Source organism: Myotis brandtii, unplaced genomic scaffold (genome assembly GCF_000412655.1).
Source record: "Myotis brandtii unplaced genomic scaffold, ASM41265v1 scaffold13, whole genome shotgun sequence".
In the NCBI taxonomy this organism is placed as follows: Eukaryota; Metazoa; Chordata; class Mammalia; order Chiroptera; family Vespertilionidae; genus Myotis; species Myotis brandtii.
Window position 1 is genome coordinate 7,197,664 of NW_005354595.1, and position 8,943 is coordinate 7,206,606.

At 46.4% G+C, this 8,943-nt stretch overlaps 1 protein-coding gene across 1 annotated transcript in view; it reads left to right on the forward strand.

The window, feature by feature from the left end:
• The window catches only part of GRIN3A (glutamate receptor, ionotropic, N-methyl-D-aspartate 3A), a 165,136-nt gene that overhangs the window by 117,460 nt on the left and 38,733 nt on the right, over window positions 1-8,943 (forward strand). The gene's annotated exons all lie outside the window — the stretch shown is intronic.

Consider the following 8,943-nt stretch of genomic DNA (forward strand, 5'->3'; position numbering starts at 1 on the left):
GAGAGAATCACTGATTGGCTGCCTCCTGCACACCCCACACTGGGACTGATTCCTGGTCAGCGCATATGCCCCAGTTGGGGGCTTGAGCAGTAACGTTTGCAACTGCAACTCAGGCATGTGCATCGAACCGTGACCTCCCAGTTCATAATCGACACTCAACCACTGAGCCACACCGGCCGGGCTGTTTATTTCTGACCTTGCCTTCCAATTCTATGTCCAAGTCTATGTCTATTGCCACAGAGTAATTAACACCCTTTCACTCCAAAAACAGTATCCTAGTTCAGCTAAGGAATTATATGGTCACCTAGTAATAAGACATGAGAGACGCCTTTGGCAGTTGGACATTAATACTTGGTCCCTTGTGAGAACCTTGATCTATTCACCTCTCATTTCTCAGCAACCCCAGAACTGTCTAGCGGCGGTTTCTCTGGAGGAAAAACTCATTTTTTCCAAATTCCAGGGCTTTATCTCCTCCCCAGAGTCACCTAGGAAATTGCAAGTCCAATTCTGCAGACCAGACTCCGGCAATTTTCAGAGAGGAATTTTAAATTGCCCTTAGATGTTTCCTCACGATCCTCCCCACACAACCGTGCCTCTGCCCACAGTAGACTCATCGTAGATCAATTCCACGGGGAAAGCATATGGCAGGCTTTACATGTCCTTCATTTCCTTTGTCTCAGAACAAAAAAAAATTTTTTTTATTTTTTTCCAAGTCACTGAGTGAATTTAAGAGCTCCAGGGAAAGTTTTGTAAAATCGGTTATTTACAAATCAGGAAAGGGAAGGCAGCAGATCACAGTTTAACCAATTCCCCAGATTCTTCAAGGAATTATTAAGATACATGATGATACCTCTTTTCTAAAGTCTCCTGTAAGTAATGGGCTGAATAGTGTACCTTTAACCAACTGGGAATAGTAAAAAGGGAAGAGGGAACGGTGATCTTGGCACAAAATAAATATCACACTCAAACAGTCCGAGCAGAGTTCTCCAGAAACCATTTGCAAAGATACAGTTTAAGGAAACCAACCGAAAGAGTGCAGTCTCCCAGGGCAGGTACCATGAAGGAGCCATTACCACGCCCAGGCTCAAGGGGGGACAACGGGGAGCGCCATTCCTAGAACCCAGTGGGGAACAGAGGGGGCTTTCTACCGGAGCTGGCGCCCCTGGTTAGGGAAAACCCCATGACCTGGACGAGCGGGCCAGGGAGTAAATGCTTGACATCAGTCTCGGTGTTCCCATCTCCCTCCACGGCCTTAGATCAAGGCAGCCATCTTGTGGGGTCCATAGGAGACCTTCCCAGGGCGCAAAGCAGGATGGGAAAGGTGAGGAGTGGATGGGGGGGCGGGGGCAGGGCAAGAGAATGTCCACACGCCCCTTGTGGCAGATGGAGGTGGGGCTGGGCCAGTTAGAAGAAAGTGCTGCAGTCTGACCATCTGAGAATGCCGCTCCCGGACCTGCAGACAGAGGTCCACCTGCAGGCAGAGGTCCACCTGCAGGCAGAGGCCAGGCCTTTGCTGGAAGGAGAGAGTAGGACCAGGTCCACTGAAACGACCCTGGTCTTGGGAGTCAGACCACCCTGGCTCTTCCATGACTACGAGGGCCAGGCAGCTTTCTATCGCTGGGAAATTTACGTAGCCCCTCGGCGCCCCGGTTTAATTCATATCTTGCTGGGTTGTTACAAGGTTTTCTGTCTCTGAGTCCAGGGGGTTCATGTTGTTACTGCGTGCTGAGGGAAACAAATACTCACTAAGCAAGTGGTCAAAGGTTGCAGTGAAAGGAGCTCTATCCTTGGAATCCAGGGAGTTTGATTACCTGGGGTAGGAAAAAGGAGCAGTAACGTTTGAAACAGTCGAAAAGCAAGTCGTCACACTTTCCAGTGTTCGTTATGATCAAGGCAAGTGCACTGTAGGAAACTTTCCCCGTTCCATCCTTGACCTCACCTTCAACTTGACCCTCCCCCCATCCCTGAACTTACTTCCTCCCTGACCTCCCCCCATTTCTAGCTGCCAACCTCTACCTGACCTTTAATGCACTCTTGACCCTTCCTATCCTTGACCTCCCCAATCCTGAACTTCCAGTAAGGGATGGGCCACAGGGCAGGGCTGAAGATGTCTGTTAAGGACACTATTAAGTAATTTTTTAAAAGCCTACGTTTAAATCGTGTGTTTTCAGGAGCCTGTAGAGCAGCGGTTCTCAACCTGTGGGTCGAGACCCCTTTGGGGGTCGAACGACCCTTTCACAGGGGTCGCCTAAGACCATCGGAAAACACATATATAATTACATATTGTTTTTGTGATTAATCACTATGCTTTAATTATGTTCAATTTGTAACAATGAAAATACATCCTGCATATCAGATATTTACATTACGATTCATAACAGTAGCAAAATTACAGTTATGAAGTAGCAACAAAAATAATTTTATGGTTGGGGGTCACCACAACATGAGGAACTGTATTAAAGGGTCGCAGCATTAAGAAGGTTGAGAACCACTGCACTATAACCTCTGAGCCTCAGTTTCTTCGTCTGTAAAGTGGGAGGGGGTAGAGTAACAGTGTCTATCTGTGCCCAGTGCCTGAAACACCTGACTGATAGGAGGAGCTCAACAAATAGTCACCTGGAAGGTGACCTGGAGTGAATACAGACTTAGACCAAGATTTTCTTGAACATTGTAAACTTAATTCATTTTAATCTCTGCATGCCCCGTGACCCTAGCACAGGACCGGCACAGGACTGGTGCGGGAGAGCACTTGCTGGGAGAGTTGGAACTCTCCATCCCTCTCCCTTCCTCTCTGTAAAGAAATCAATAAAATATATTTTTAAAATATATATCTACCTCAAAAAGGTGCATGAAAACACCATGAACAAAAATTACCGAACCTCTCTGAGCTTCCTCTTCTGCAAACTGTAGGTAGAGATATTTGAGGTTTCTGACATAGCATGAGGGATAGAGATAATGTACATAAAGGTGCCGGACATGTAGTAGTGCTGAGTGGGTGGTACATGTCTCCATCCTGACCCTACCATGACCCCCTGAGTGACCTTGGGCAAATCACCTAAGCTCTCCTAAGCTCACTTCTTCACCTTAAGACTGAGCGTGCAGCAGTCCAGCTTAGAGAATGCCGTGGTTCTCAAGGGGGTTTATTTTTGAGGAACCCTGACCTACCTAGGAGATACGGATCCTGGGACACGGGGAATAGTGAACTACCAGCCTCCATCCCTGACCATGGCCCCAGGCTACCAAAATGTGCATCTGTATGCACATTTGAAACCTGTTAATGTTGTTCCCTGAGAAAAAGACTTTTCTCATGGCAGATCCATTCTTCCCTCTGTTGATTTGAGCGGCAGGGGCGAAGGAAGGGTTAGTCAGCTATACATTGAAAGCCAAAGAAATCACACAGCCACATCAAGAAGCTTCAATGTCGGTCAATTTTCTGTCCAGTTTATTTTTTAAAACCCTAAGGGAATAGTACGGGGGTGAGCGAGGGGTGAGTTTTACCGCAGTCTTTTCTGCTCTTGACAACTAGGTCACGTCTCAGTAGCTCCCTGCCCCCCCTCATCCCTATCCCTTTCTTTTTCAATTTAAAATGTCACTGCTATTCAACCTGCTGAAACGTACAGAGAGGCGAGGAAAGTTAATGACTGTAGATTGCTCTAAATTGAAAACCCGTGTATGCCGAGAGCCACCTTGACAGCTGAGTGCTTCCCTTGGAATCGCCTACGTAATTAAGTTTAATATTTAAGCCAAGCGGGGGGTCACACGGAACCTATCCAGGTAGTGCCTTCTGGAAACCTCAAGAAGCGCAGAGCTGTTCACGTGTCCTTTTAGGATGTGGAGCGGAATTGCGCCGAAGAAAGGGAAACCAATCTCAGAAAAGCCTCATCTTCTTGTACTCTGCTCCCAGAGCAAATTCATCCGTCCGTCCGTCAGGAAACATTGAACTCCTGCGTGTCCTCCATGCACCCAGTGCAGCCTATGGAGAGATGAATACAGAGCTCACACGCAGGAAGAGATACAGGCAGGCAGACCTGTGGGCAAACCCCCTCCGCCACACCACCACAGGGGCAGCAGCAGCAGAAGCTACAGCGTAGAACTGGGACACAGGCAAGCCCATGATTCACTCATGGGAGAGCAGGAAGGAGTCAGTGAAGGCTACCTGGAGGAGGTACAGTTTGTAGGGGGAGAACCCTCCAGTTAGAGCCTGAGCAAGACACTGAAGAATGGAATTAGAAGCAATGCCATTTGGCCCCACCCTCCAGAGACGCCACACTCCAGGTGGACAGGACTCCACGCCCTCTGACTGGTGCCCTCCTTGGGGATTCAAAAGTCACAGTTGGCCCCCTTCCCTAGCTCAGCTGTTCTGCAGCCACAGCTAGAACCAGAAGTAAATGATAGGCCTTTCGCTTTTCCTAAGTTCTGCCTTGTAGCCCCCTCCTACCTCCGCAAGAGCGGGGACATCCTTTCTAGGCTCCGTATGGAAGGTCTGGAATAACTGCAAGAATTTCTGCTCTGGGAGTGGACACACCGGGGTTTGACTCCTGCCTCCATCATTATGTGTCTTTGCAAGCCATGCAGCTTCGAAAACTTCCCATCCTAACCCCAAAACTATTATTAATAGAGTCTACTTGTAAGTAGTGAAATATATTTAATGAGCTGGTTTGTGGAGTATACTTAGCTGAACAAATGTTTCCTTCTTCTTCCCCGAGTATAGAGCTGTGCACACAGAAGAAAAACATATTTGGTAAATAAGCACATGCAAGCCAAAACCGGTTTGGCTCAGTGGATAGAGCGTCGGCCTGCAGACTGAAAGGTCCCAGGTTCGATTCCGGTCAAGGGCATGTACCTTGGTTGCGGGCACATCCCCAGTGGGAGGTGTGCAGGAGGCAGCTGATCGATGTTTCTCTCTCATCGATGTTTCTAACTCTCTATCCCTCTCCCTTCCTCTCTGTTCTAACTCTCTATCTCTCTCCCTTCCTCTCTGTAAAAAATTAATAAAATATATTTTTTTAAAAAAATAAGCACATGCAAGAAATTACAGTTGGTGCACCCCCCCCCCCCCTCAGGGACCCAACTGCGAAAAAGCAGGAGCGTTTTATAACTATAAGCACCTTAGAATTCCAACATTAACTTTTTTATGACTTATATATGTTATACAACTGAAAACTTTTTTGGCAGGACTTGAGAAATACATGATTCTGGCATTTTCTCCATGCAAAGTGCTGGATTAATCAGCTTTTTTTCTTGCTTTTACTTTTGTTTTTTGTTTTTTATTAAATTATTGGGGTGTCATTGGTTGATTAGATTATATAGGTTTCAAGTGTACAATTCTATGATACATCCTTTGTATATTGCATTGTGTGCCCACCACCCAGAGTCAAATCTTCTTCCGTCACCATATATTTTACCCCCTTAACTACCTCCTACCTCCTTCCCTCTGGTAACCACCACACTGTTGTATGTATCTATGTGTTTTTGTTTGTTTTTCTTATTTGTGTATTTGTTGCTTTCTGTTTCATACCCCACATATGAGTGAAATCATATGGTTCTTAGGGTTTTTTTTTTCTGACTTCACTTATTATATTCTCAAGATCCATCCATGTTGTTGCAAGTGGCAGCATTTCATCTTTTCTTATGGCTGAGTAGTATTCCATTGTATATATGTTCCACATCTTCTTTATCCAGTCATATGTTGATTAACCAGCTTTTATAGTATCATGTTATTCCTTTCTTCAAACTCAGCTTTGAGGTTTGAGTGAGAAAACAAGAAGATGGCTTATACAAGCCATTCACTTTAAACAGATCTTGAAAGAAAAAGCAGTACTGTTTACTTTAAATGTGATGGAGGGTATTTCATGTTGGGTTGCTGGGTAGGCAGACTGGAGACCGAAGGACAATTTGACAATTCTCCTCATGTTTTCCTCTCACCCCATATCATCACAAGGCTAGGGCGGCTTCTTTGTTGCTCTCTGGTTACTAAGTTTGAATTCTGATACAATGAAAACTAATTCCAGCAAGTGCCCCATCACCTTGGCTAATGACCAAGTAAACAGATCTCATGGAATAAGGGTCTCCTCTTTTATACACCAGAGATGCTTGGGGCATAAATTATACTGTCAATAGTTCTTGCTTTTCCTCTGGTTAAATTCAGTGAGCTCATGAACATTTATGAATGTTATTTATTTACTATGCAACTAAAAGGTGTGAACAGTGTTCAGACTGATAAGAACTATTGTGAGAGAGTGTTTCTTCCTTTTTTCTTCCTTTTTTTTTTAGATTTCCTTACACTGAAATCTATGTGTGATCGATCACAGGAAACAGGTCTCCTCCCTGATTATTCCCTGTGCTAAGTAGTTGCCTCCAGGCTCTGGAAATTCCAGGCTTGAAGTAAACAAAGCATGAAAGTGTGTGAAGATTGCCATCTAGTGGCCATGATGCGAGATGTCACAAAATATCAGAAAGGGGCGGGCTTCCATTCCAGCTAAAGGTCCAGGATCTGGGTAAAGCTCCCAGATCAGCCTTTATGAGCCTCAGATCTCATCACTTACATTTCTATTGGTCTTATTTTCCAATGTCAGCGATTTTTGCACATAACCATCTCATAGTTCTTTATCTGAAGACTCTTGAGGAAGAAAAGAATAACTTGCTGAAATGGAAGGACCATCGGGCTCCTGATTTCTTCCAAAACATTGTCAACCCTTTTAATTTAGTCACTACAGTGAATGTCCAACTCTCCAGATGCCTCCACAGTACAGTTTTGAACTGAAAGAGTAACAGAAACTGTTTTCCATAGAAATGACTAAGATTAATCACCAGAGAAAAATTGAAACAATGGCAGTGAGTCCTGTAACAATGCTGAACTAATACGCAGTTTATGAAATGGGGAATAACAGAGCTCAGCCTCACGTTGTTATGTCAGATCCGACATCACATCACACCCTCTGTGAGGCAGGAGTAAAGCAAGTCTGGTTGCACACATTCAGTGAAACGGTACCATCTTCCCAAGATTGTCTATCCCCTCATTAAATTAGTTAACTCTTGAGATATTTCTCCTCTTACATCATATTTCTATATGCACTCCCTCATCTCTCTCTTACAATAGCCACATGCAGTAGATAAAGCGGGTGTAATTATTATCACCTTTGATAGATGAGGGCACTGAGGCTGGGACAGTATTAGCTCCTCTAAGAGCTCACAGCTAATAGAGGCAGAGTAGAGCCTGGGGAGGGTCTGTTTAATTCCTGTGCTCCCTCCACTACCCTCTTGATACCTCCTACCAACACACCCTCATAAAGGAATACACTTACTAAAAGTGTCCACGCTGACCACTCCTTTCTAAATGATGACCATCGATCAAGGTGCTAACTCTGGAGGAAGTCAGTGAGGGTTCCATAAGAGTGGCTGATGGGCCAGTGAGATTGGTCACTGGATTCCTCAAGCCTGCAGTGGAAAGTCTGTAGTCAGTCCCAAAGAATGCTGGACTGGAGGAGCCAAAGGTAATGCTGGTAAAATGCTTAGAGCCATGAATGGCCTACTGTAAACGGTATATGGGGTGTGTTCATTCAAGGGACATAACATGCATGTAAGTGCCCAGTTTGCCAAGTATTCTTTCTCCACCAGCAGGGTAAATAATAATAAGATTAGTAATAATAACAATAATGATAATGATTTATCACGTTGGCTAACATCAGCTTTAATCCTCACACACGTGTACAAAATCTATTACTGGCTGGATTTTACAGATGGAAAACTGAAGTTAAGCAACTTGTCCAGGTAAGGTTTGATGCTGGGTCTTTCTATCTTATAATGCCTCTTTCGGATCTAGTTAATTCAGTCAGTTGGGATAATAATTCCGTTATCAAATATTTGAGACTCCAAACCTCTCCTTTTCCGTTAAACTGTCTGGATCCAGGGGTGAGGTACCCTGTGGCCGTGTGCCAGTTTCAGCGCGGTTGCCTGTAGGTGATGTTTCAGCTGAACTGATGCACAGAGAACATGCCAGCATTTTTTTAAATGAGGGAGTTTTTGCCCCCTTCACACTGATTTTGTGGCCTGGGGCTCCCCCGAGTGAGTCCCTGTGTTGTTCCTGAACCAAACTGATTTCGTGTGCAGTGGGAGCACCTGATGTGCTCCTAAAGGAAGAAGGAATGCGAAGGCGTGTGATACTAATCTTCAACTAGTAAAAGGACTCGTCAGTTCAAGCGAAGGGGGAGAGAGTGAGATGGCCAAGAGCTACCATCACTCTCAACACACGCAAAAGGCTGCGCTGGGCACACGCTGCTCTGCGGGGCGGCCACCTGGCACCATCCAGCAGAGACGGGGACTGTGCATGAGACATGGATGCGAAGAAATAGGGTGATGGAGACTCTGCTCCTGGGAACTTGTCTTGAAAAAGGCCCGGAATCCAGCATTGTGTGCAATCCCAGGAGCGCGATGCTGTGTGAGCAGTCTCTTACAAAGACCCTGGACCCCGGGTCCTGAAACGGGCCAGGGCCCGCGGCACCCGAAGGCTGTCTGTCCTGGCTTACCCTCTCGGAGAACTGGGGGAATACGCACTAGCATCCCGGTGTGGTGTTACCTCACCTGGTCCTTACACGAGGCCTGTGAAATAAGGAAGCAGAAGGAGCCCTTGGCTGCAGTTCACTGCCATCGGCACACATTCACGGAGGGCACGCTGTACGCCAGGCACTGTCCCGAGCCGGTGATGGCACCAACGCAGCCCCTGCCCCTCGCAGCTTATTGTGCAAGGAAAGAAGGGAAAGTGAGGAGGTGAGGAAATGAGGTAATAGCCGGAGGACGGGGTGATCGCGGAAACCTACTAGGGGCGGAGAGCAGGAGGAGGGGAGGGCAGCCCTGCTCTCAGCCTCTTCCCCTCCTGTCTCACCACCTCCTCCACCCCGCAGGCTCCCCCTCCCGCCCGTCTCCTCTCCTCCACTCCCTCGGCTC